We start from the raw sequence: 10,238 nt of genomic DNA on the forward strand, positions 1-10,238 counted from the left end.
CTTCTGCCTCTTGCTGCTGCTTCCTCTGGTGGCACACGCACACGTGTACACACACACAAGCTCCGAGTCACACTTGACTGATTCAAGCACTTGCCCGTGTGGAGACATAGACACATTCAGACCAGAGTCACACCATGCCACTTACAGCTATACAGATACACATCACAGACGTCCACACAACCCAGAAGCCTGACCACAGGACAAGCACTCAGCGGCTTACACGTATCCACTCACCTCTTCTTATCCCGGCTCCCCACCTACATGTGACACATAGATACATACATGCACGTATGTGAACAAGCACACAGCCTTGGCCACCCAGAATCCATCCTTATAGAGCTGGCTTGCCTGGGGGCAGGGGGTATGTTTGCAGCTCCTCACTACCAAATCTCTAAAGGAGGAGCAGATGGAAGGAAGAAGAAATAGCCAGAGCTCAAGGGAATTGGAACAGAAGTAAGGAAAGGGGGAAAGGGAATGAGAGGGGTACAGGGTTGAAAAGGGGATCTGGGCTTAGAAGTGGAGCTGAAGTCTGGGTATTGAACCCAGGCCTGGGGTCTGTTCCTGAAGCTCTTACCGCTCTCTTTCCCTCCCTCTCTCCTCCTTTCTGAGAGGCCTTTGGGGGAGGGGCCTCTGTATCCAATTAACAGAGAAGGAGCAATCAAGGGGAAGTTGTTAATTTGCTGATGCTCATTAGGGGCTCTTAGCACTGAGGCTGTTGAGGTCTGATGGTGTCAGATGATGAGGGGGTGCAGGGAACCAGAATGGTATCTTCAATGGCTCCTTTGCTACTCTTACAGGCTGGTGCAGCTCTGGGAGAAGGAAGATGAGAGGCGGGTCCCCAGGACGTGATACTGGGTTTTAGGAAGAAGGAACCTGAAATGAGGAGGGGATGACACAGTGGAAAAAAGTTGGATGAGAAGTTGTGAGTCGTTGGGAGAAGGGAACACATGAGGAATCAGTAAATAAGTCGGAGCTCTCTAGATGGGGTGTGGATTTAAGACTATGGAGGTTGGGGATCCACTTACTAGGGTCCTGGGCACAGAGGTGCTGTAAGAAAGGCAGGAAGGATTTCCTATTAAGGTCTTGAGGTTGAGGAGCTGTCCAGCAGCACCAGGAGGTGCAGGAGGGCTGTCGTGTCCTTGGGCAGCCACTGGGTGGCAGTACGCCCCCAGATACTTAGACTCCATTTGAGGGTATTTGGGAGTGGGAATTCCTATGGGAGGGTCCCATATAGGGACCTGAGGAAGCAGTGGACCTAATTGATTCCTGAATCCCGAAATGTCTTCAGGGGGAGGGGAGGATCATCTTAGAGCATCTGTAATTCTTTCACATTTCCACCCTCACAGGCTGAGTGACACATTGGAGCTTCTTCTAATGGCTGCAAATTGCTTCAATCACTTGGGATGTTACTGAGGGAGCAGCGGGGGTGGAGGGAAGGTGATGAGGTGAGGTGGAGGCAGGCAAAGACTGATTGAGGCCAACAGTAGCTTCAGGAGGAGTTTGGAGGAAGATCAAAGGTATGAATCAAGGGATCTCAGCTCCTAGACATGGTCCTGCCATTCATTAGCATGGGCAGGTCCCTTGACCTCTTTGAGCCTGTTTCCTCATCTATAAGATGAAGAGAATGTTGATTTCACAGGGTTTTTTGAGAATTACACGAGATAATGCATGGAAAATGTTTAGAACATTGGCTTATACTTAGTAAATCCTCAATGAGTAAATAACAATTATTATAAGCATTAGTATTTAGATCTGGTGGTAAAACTGCCAAGGCAGCCACATCAGGACAGAGTCTAAGTCAGTGTTTCTCAACACATTCGAATTACGCAGGGAAGCTTTTCAAAATGCTGATACAATGGGCCCATCTTAAATCAAATCTCTAGTGGTGGGGCCCAGAACTCCCAACTTTATTTTTACCCAGGGGTGCTTTCCTACTGAGCTATATTCCAAATACTCTCCACCTTTTCTCTTTTCTTTGAGACAGGTTCTTACTAAATTGCTTAGGCTGTGATCCTCTTGCCTCAACCTCCCAAGTTGGTGAGATTATAGGCATGTGTCAGGATGCCCAGCTTCTTTCAACTTTTAAAGACCTCTATAATGCAGTCAATCTTGGGGGAACTTAGCTCTTCAGAATTTGTGGGTCTGGATTAATCCTTCATAGTATCTCAGCCCCTAGCCTTAAGAAGTTCTTTCTTGTACTCAGCCTAAATCCCTCATGCTGTAATTTTCTCTTCCTTTGAAATGAAGTGGGTTCCTGCATACCCCCTCCCTGTGCTGTATATTTTTTTTAAAGAGAGAGAGAGAGAGAGAATTTTAATATTTATTTTTTAGTTTTCGGCCGACACAACATCTTTGTTTGTATGTGGTGCTGAGGATCGAACCCGGGCTGCCCTCATGCCAGGCAAACTCGCTACCGCTTGAGCCACATCCCCAGCCCCCTGTGCTGTATATTGCAGCAAGTCTCCATTGACGCTTTTTCTGTATCAAACTCCAGAATGGAGTCTGGGGAGAAGGTGAGGAGTGGCATAGTCCCTGCCCTCAAAGTTTCCCAGTAGCAAAGGAAAGATGAATATGTTGCCAGATAACTCTAATGCAAAGGTCAAGGGTGAAATAGAGGGACGGACCAGCTCTGCCAGCATAGAGTAGCAGAAGGGCAGTCATTCTGGCAGGGCTTTGTGGGGCCTGGATGAAGAAAAAAAAGAAGTTGGCACTGCCAGGGTCTTACTAAGACGACACTTGAGGGATTCAAGGACTATGATTAGTGCCCCACTGCTCCTTTCTGCTTCTCTGGGCCCACCTGCCTCTTGTCCAAGCCCTGACAGACCCTGGCTCATTCATCCTCTTCTCAGTTTATTGTCCATACTTCTTATCTCTGGCCCCTGCAGTTTCCAGACCTCAGAACTTTTCTCCTCTGGTGGCTAAGAGAGAAACAGGCTTGAAGATGTTTCTCTCTCCACTGGAGAGAGGCATCTGGCCAGGATCCTCCCAGGGCTCTGGCACCCTGCTGACCAGGTTTCAAATCCGTTCTGTCACACAAGTGCTGTGTGGCCTTAAGCAAATAACTTAGCCTATCTGAGTCTCACCTTTCTCTACAAACCATAAAATCCAGCTAATGCCACGCTGATAAAAAGAATGTGTGCCTAGCAAACAGTATGTGTTCCATCAATAGTGGCAAGCATGACGATCATCCCTGAAAGGCTGATGGGGGCAAATTCCCTGTGGATGCTTCTCTTGCAGATGGCCCCATATGCTCTAGGTGCAAAAGCACTCTCCAGCCTCTCAGAGATGGGTGGGGATGAGGGGAGGGCATAGGAGGGACAAGGCCCCCTGGGACTCCCAGGCAGCTCTTCTCGCTCCCCCGTGCGTGAAATCACACGCGCCCCAATCTGTCTGCATCTATTTCTTCTGCCAGCTCAGCAAATGCAGAGACAATTAAGGAGTTAATTATCAGGCTGTTGGGAAGGGGCTGGGGACCCCTCCTCCACCCTTCCACACTCATGTTGCCCCCACCCATGACCCTCACCTTCTTCCTTTGCTTTCTCTCTTTTCTGGTCCAAATGCTCCTTTTACCCACCTCCCATACTTCTCTGCTGCCTTTAAACTTCCTCCCCCTACCCTGTGTAGTCTCATTCTTCGCCCTCCATTCCTCTCTCTAATCTTTTTCCTCCTCCCTCAGATTTTGCCCCTTTCTCACTCAAGTCATTGCCTTCTACAGCCTTCAATTGCTCATCCCTCCTCCCCACTTCTTCCTCCTGTCTAGCTTCCCTTCACTCTCTACTCCTTCTCTTCTCCCCATCATCACCCTCCTTTCTCCAACTTGAATTTGGGTATCAGTAAATGTGCCTAGTTTTCTGGTTCATAATGTGGGAGTCCACATCTGCTACAAGTCAGCAGGTTCAATTGCCTGCAGGTGTCTGCCTCTGTAATCCTGAAGGAGCCTCCTGTGGTCCTTGCCCTCTCCCAGCAACATGCACTCCTGGCTTCCTGGGCATCTCAGGATCTCTTTCTTGTGCCAGTGCATCTCTGGGGCACTCTCTACCCATGCTGAAAACCCTGTCTGTGTACCCAAGCTCATGATGGACACTTCTTTTCCTTCTCCACTCCCAGGCGGGCTGGCAGATGGCCACCTTTCTTCTCTCACACATCACAATTCATGTCAACATGTCACTTTTTGAATTCACAGCTTCGAAAAGGAGGGATCATTAAAGAGATAATATGTTCATGTGTAAATACATTTATATGTATAAATATATCAGGGAGAGAGGAGAGAAAAGCAGAGAGGAAGAGAGTGGAGAAATCAGGGCAAGATAGAGATTAAAAAGGCAGATGAATGCACAACACAGCATGGGAGGAAGGAATGGAGAGACAGATACTGAAATGGAGGGAAAGAGTGGGTAAGGACAGACGTATAAAGGGACATTGATCTAGAAAAAAGACTGATAAGGTTGCTTCAAAAGTCTGGATCTTCCTTTTTCTTTTTAGTACTGGGCATCGAACTCAGCCTTGCTAGGCAAGGGCTCTACCATTGAGCTACATTCCCAGTGCTTTTTTTTTTTTTTTTTTTTTTTTTTTGTATCAGGAATTGAATCCAGAGGCATTTAACAACTGAGCCATATCCCCAGCCCTTTTTATATTTTATTTAGAGACAGGGTCTCACTAAGTTGCTTAGGGCCTTGCTAAATTGCTGAGGCTGGCTTTAAACTTGTGATCCTCCTTCCTCAGTCTCCAGAACTGCTGGGATTACAGTCCCAGTCTGTTTTATTTTGAGACAGTGTCTTGCTAAATTGCCCAGGTTGGCCTCAAACTAGTGATTCTCCTGCCTCAGGCCCCTGAGTATCTTGGGATTACAGGCATGTGCCACTCAGCCAGCTACGCCTGGGTCTTTGAGAAGGAGAGGGAGAGCAGGAGGGAAATAGAAGGCCCACAGAGTATGAGGGCTTTTCCTCCTCCAGAGAATTTCCCATATTAAATTCTTACCCTAGCACTGACCCCCAGGTCTCTTCTGGACCACTTGCCATGGTTTCTCTGGGGGGGGGGGCTCTGGCATTTTAGATGGTCTGTCTTCTGCCTTTCCCTTGCACTCACTTCAGGTGAGGTATCCCAGATAGGCATAGACTATTTTGACTCCCAAAGGAGGGGTGGGGAGCAGAGAAGGATTGTGGACAGGTAGGTGAATGAATGGTGAGGTCCTGGCATTCAGTAGGCGCATTGTATCCAGGGCGTTTTTAGACAGGGATTGTATCTCCTGCTCTAGGACCTGGCCTGAGCCTGGCAGATGCAGCTGCTCAGTAGTGTTAAATGAGCTGCATAAATGAGAGCATACCTGGGGGTTCTGGCTGGGTCTGGGGGTCCCCCAGGCCTGGGGGCCCTTTCCTTTCCTTGCATCAGTTGACCCTACAGGGCGCATGTGTCTCTGAGCTATGCCCCAGCTAAACAGTCTTCCCCCACCCCAGGAGGACTCTTCTACAGCCCGCTGCCCTTCCCCATGGGCCCCCCTCCCACCTAACCCGGGCTCCGTGGAAGGCGCAATCTCAGCGCCCAGGGCGGCCACGAAGCCGGAGGAGGCAGTGCCGGTGAATAATTCATGGGGCTGGGAGGCCCTTATCTCCCCGGCCGGCCCCACCCGGGGCCCCTGCGCTGGGCCGCCGTCCCTCGGCTCTCCGCTTTATCTCGACGCCCAGCTTGTAATGCAGCCCGCCATATCACAGGCAGAAGGGGAGATTAATTTTCTGGTTTTGCATGGGCGGGGAGGGGGAGGGGGCGTGGGGAGGTGCCGGGGCGCAGAAGCTGGGATCTTTCCGATTTCAGACTCCAGCGACTTAATCCTCTCCCAGGCCTGCAGGAAGGGGAGGAACAGGGTGTTGCAAGCCAAATTTCATCATCAGCGGCAGCCCCAACAGAAGGAGGAGGAGGCGAGGGGCTAACAGACGGGAGAGGCAGCGGCGCTGGCGCGGAAAGGGGAGTTGTTTGGAAACAGGGTAAAAGGCGGTCCTCAGCCTGGTTCACAGACGGCTGGGCTTGTCAGGAGCTGGGACTCAGGGCCGTGTGGGGTGCACGTGGGCACATGTATGCTCACACACAGGAGCTCTGGGCACATGGGCATACCTCTTTGGGAGCTGACACCAGTCTGGTGTCTGCCTTGACTCACACGTCACCTGGCACAGAATAGCCTAAAAAAGTGTTGACTGATGAAGGGGCTGAATGTCTGGGGGAATATTGATGAGCTGAGCAGATCCAGCTCCACATGCTCCTCGATTCTGGCTCTACGATCTTCATGCCATCTGCCCCGTGGGCCCTGGCAAGTGCTGACTACTGGCTTCCTATTGTGTCCTCATGGTCTACTAGGTCAGTGAGGGTGGCCTAGGGAACCTGCAGGTTTCTGCTACTTCTGCTTGGATAACCTGACTACCAGAGCTAGAGGAATCCACAACTTGTTGGCAGAGCACCTATTGCACAACAGGCTGTGGGCAGAGCAGTCCTGTGTTTCCCAAGATCAATCAGAAATGGGACTTGTTGGCGGGCTGGGGCTGTAGCTCAGTGAGAGGACGCTTGCCTAGCACGTGAGAGTCATTGAGTTTGGTCCTTAGCATAACAAACAAACAAACAAAAATAAAGGCATGCTGTTCACCTACAACTATAGGTCAGTGAGGGTGGCCTAGGGAACCATTTTTTAAAAATGGGTCTTGTCTTTAAGAGGGTAGGGGACTAGGATGAAGCAAAGAGATAGTGATTTTATCTATCTGGTGGGTGATGGGCAATAGTGAGGGTCAAAGCAGGTCAGGTGGCAGAGAGGTAAGGACAGGAAGATTCCTGGTGTCAGGCTGGGGTTGTGGCTCAGAGGTAGACCACTCCCCTAGCACTGGCAAGGCCCTGGGTACGATCCTCAGCACGACAAGAAAAATTAATTAATTAAATATATTGTGTCCACTACAACTAAAAAATAATTAAAAAAAAAAAGAGAGAGAGAGAGATTTCTGGTGTCATGTGGAGAGGCTTGGATTTGTCCTGGGAGTGGTGGGCAGCATTGGGAGGATTTTGAGCTCCAGGTGAAATGGTGTTGGTTGGGGGGGTGGTAGGTAAATATAGCCAAATCTATTAAGTACTTAGGAGTTAAGTACATGGCATTGTACCAAGTGCCATGGAAGGAATTATCTCATTAAATCCTTAGTAATGTTATCCCATTTTATAGATGAGGAAATTGAGTCACAGAGGTGTTGGTAATGAATGGAAACAAATGAAGTCACAAAAATCAGAAATAGAAAGTTTAGAATGATAAATTATTTACTGACTGCAAGTTCTTTGAGGCATGGAAAAAAGACTCATTATATTTATTACTTGATTTTCAATTTATTAATCTTTATTCAATTATTCACATTCCCCTAAATATTCTCATATTACATATGCAACCAGTAAATAAAATTTTAAATTTAACAAATTATATTTCTCCAAATATGTAAACATTGATTACAAATGAAATCAAGCTCTTCATAAATATAACCATTTTTGTTTTGTTTTTGTTCTTTGTGGTACTGGGGATTGAACCCAGACTCACCCTAACACTGAGCTACATCCCAATTCCTTTTTTTTTTTTTTTTAAGAGTGAGTGATAGAGGAGAGAGAGAGAGAGAGTTTTTAATATTTATTTTCTAGTTCTCGACGGACACAACATCTTTGTTGGTATGTGGTGCTGAGGATCCAACCCGGGCCCCACGCATGTCAGGCGAGCGCGCTACCGCTTGAGCCACATCCCCAGCACCCAATTCCTTTTTTAAAAATTTATTTTGAAACAGGGTCTTGTTAAATTGCCCATGCTGGGGACTGAGGTTGTGGCTCAGTGGTAGAGCGCTTGCCTAGCATGTGTGAAGCACTGGGTTTGATTCTCAGCATCCTATATAAATAAATAAATAAAATAAAAGTTCATCAACAACTAAAATATATACATTTATATATATATATATATATATAATTGCCCATGCTAGCCTTACACTTGCAATCCTTCTGCCTCAGTCTCTTGAGTAGCTGGGATTACAGATGTCTATTATTTTTCCTAGCTATCAGTCTTTCTTAAAAACTTCAAATATCATTAAAAGTAGACCGAAAGGAAGCTGGGAATATAGCTCAATGGTAGAGCACTTGGCTAGCATGTGGGAGGCTCTGGGTTCAATCTCCAGTACCACAACAAATAAAATTAAAACAGACAAAACATACAATATTATGAAACACACACAATTACAAAAATCCCCACCCATTACAAAACCAATGTCATGAGTTTAAATTTCTTTGTTCAAAATTTCTAATATTGCATTTTTTCTTATTCTTTTTTTTTTCCTTCTTCTTAGGAATAGAGTTTTCCTGACTTAAACGAAGAGTGGAGATTTACCTTCTCCCATAGGCGGAAGCTGCAGATTGGGAGGACTGGAGATTGAGAAGGGCTCACAAGTCCTGAGGGTGTAGAGCTTATAAGGAGATTCTCCTGGAACTTTTTATGCAGCCCTTCACCTATTCCATCAGAAATTGTCCTCTTTCCATTTGGACCAATCACAGGTTCTCATTTGTGTTTGTATGACCCTAATCTTTTTCCCAAAATGATTCTAGTTCTGAGTGCCTTATCTTTACAGCACAGCCCCCGTGTAACCACTGTTCTGAGTGGGGCCTGGTCTGGTTCAGTTAAGCCGAAAGTCTTTGGTCAATTGGTTAACTGGAACTACATCCTTTCCTTCTCATCAACCGCTAAGACCTACAGTATTGTCAGCTCGGGTGCTGAAGCGAGGTTCTAAGATGAGGTATTAAGGGCTTAAATTAAGGCAGTGGCAATGAAAATAAAAAGGAAAGGACAGTTTTTAGAAACTCCATGAAGGCGAAATTGACTTCTATTAAATGGAGGATAATAGTTACCTCATACAATCAAATGAGAGTACATGTGAAGCCCTTTGTAGTTTATAACCACCATTAAATCCTAGTTGTTTTTTGCTTTTGTTATTATGCTACCATTATGAGATGGCCAAGGACAAAACCTTAAGGGGTTCACTCAAATTTAAGGGGTGAACAGAAGGAGGGGAGGCAGGTAGGGAGTCTGAAAGAAAAGGAAACTGAGAGAGATGGGTCATAAAAATGGGAGACAGACGAGGAAAGAAGTGTTACACAGGGCAATAGGATGCAGGTAAGAAACACTGAAGTATGTCACAGGTGCCCATGAGAAAAGTGGAAGGGGAATAACTAGAAGGGACAGTGTGGGCGTGTTAGGAGTCAGAAGGGAAATAAAAGAGGTGAGTGATATCTTAGAATTGGCGGATGGTAACTGATTGGATGTGCTGATAGGGGCCACAGGGAAAGCTGACAATTCTAAGGTTATACTGTTGGGTCCTGGGCAGATGCAAGAAAGGAAGATGGAGGTAGTCCTGGGTTCCTACAAAGCACAGAACGGAGCCTCCCCACTGTGAACAGGTTTGACTTTCCTTTGCAAACAGAAACTGGGTCATATGGTCCTTAATCTCTTAGAGTAGCTGTAACCTTCCACTCATCCTTTACCCTTTTCACAAGAAGCGGAATCATATATGTTTAGGACTGGCAGAGTCTTTAGAGATCATCTAATCCATGCTCTTTCTTCACTATTTTACTGATGAAGATACTGAGGCCTGAGAGCAGAAGCAGCAATATTATTAGTGAGTGACAAAGCTGGAATTAACATCTTGGTCTCCTGATTCCTAATCTAATATCTTTCTCCCCTGTCACTCAACCTGGTGATCCAACTGTAGGAAGATTTGGTCTCCATGATACCCAGTATATCCTGGCTGCCTAAAGTGCCTTTTCTGTGACTGGGGTTGTGGCTCAGCGGTAGAGAACTCGCCCGGCATACACGAGGCACTGCGTTAGAGCCTCAGTACCACATAAATGTAAAATAAGGATACTGTGTCCATCTAAAACTTAAGAGCAAATATTTTTAAAAAATAAAGTGCCTTTTCCACACATTAGGTCTTCTTTTGGCTTACCAAACTTAAAAAAAACTCTGGCATTGGTGTAGTAATTGGGGCTATGATGGTGGTCTTGTAGGGATAAGATTTAAGAAAAGATGAGCCCTTTCTTTACTTATCAAATAACAGGGGTGATGTTGGAGGAAACTAAAAAAAAAATAGGGGGTCATCAGAAGTGGTGAGAGATTGGAGGTAGAAGATAGAGGCACGGGTATCTAGAGAACATAGGCTCCCATGGGTTTAGTGTAGCTCTGGCCTAAAGCTTAT

This window comes from Ictidomys tridecemlineatus, chromosome 6 (genome assembly GCF_052094955.1).
Source record: "Ictidomys tridecemlineatus isolate mIctTri1 chromosome 6, mIctTri1.hap1, whole genome shotgun sequence".
In the NCBI taxonomy this organism is placed as follows: Eukaryota; Metazoa; Chordata; class Mammalia; order Rodentia; family Sciuridae; genus Ictidomys; species Ictidomys tridecemlineatus.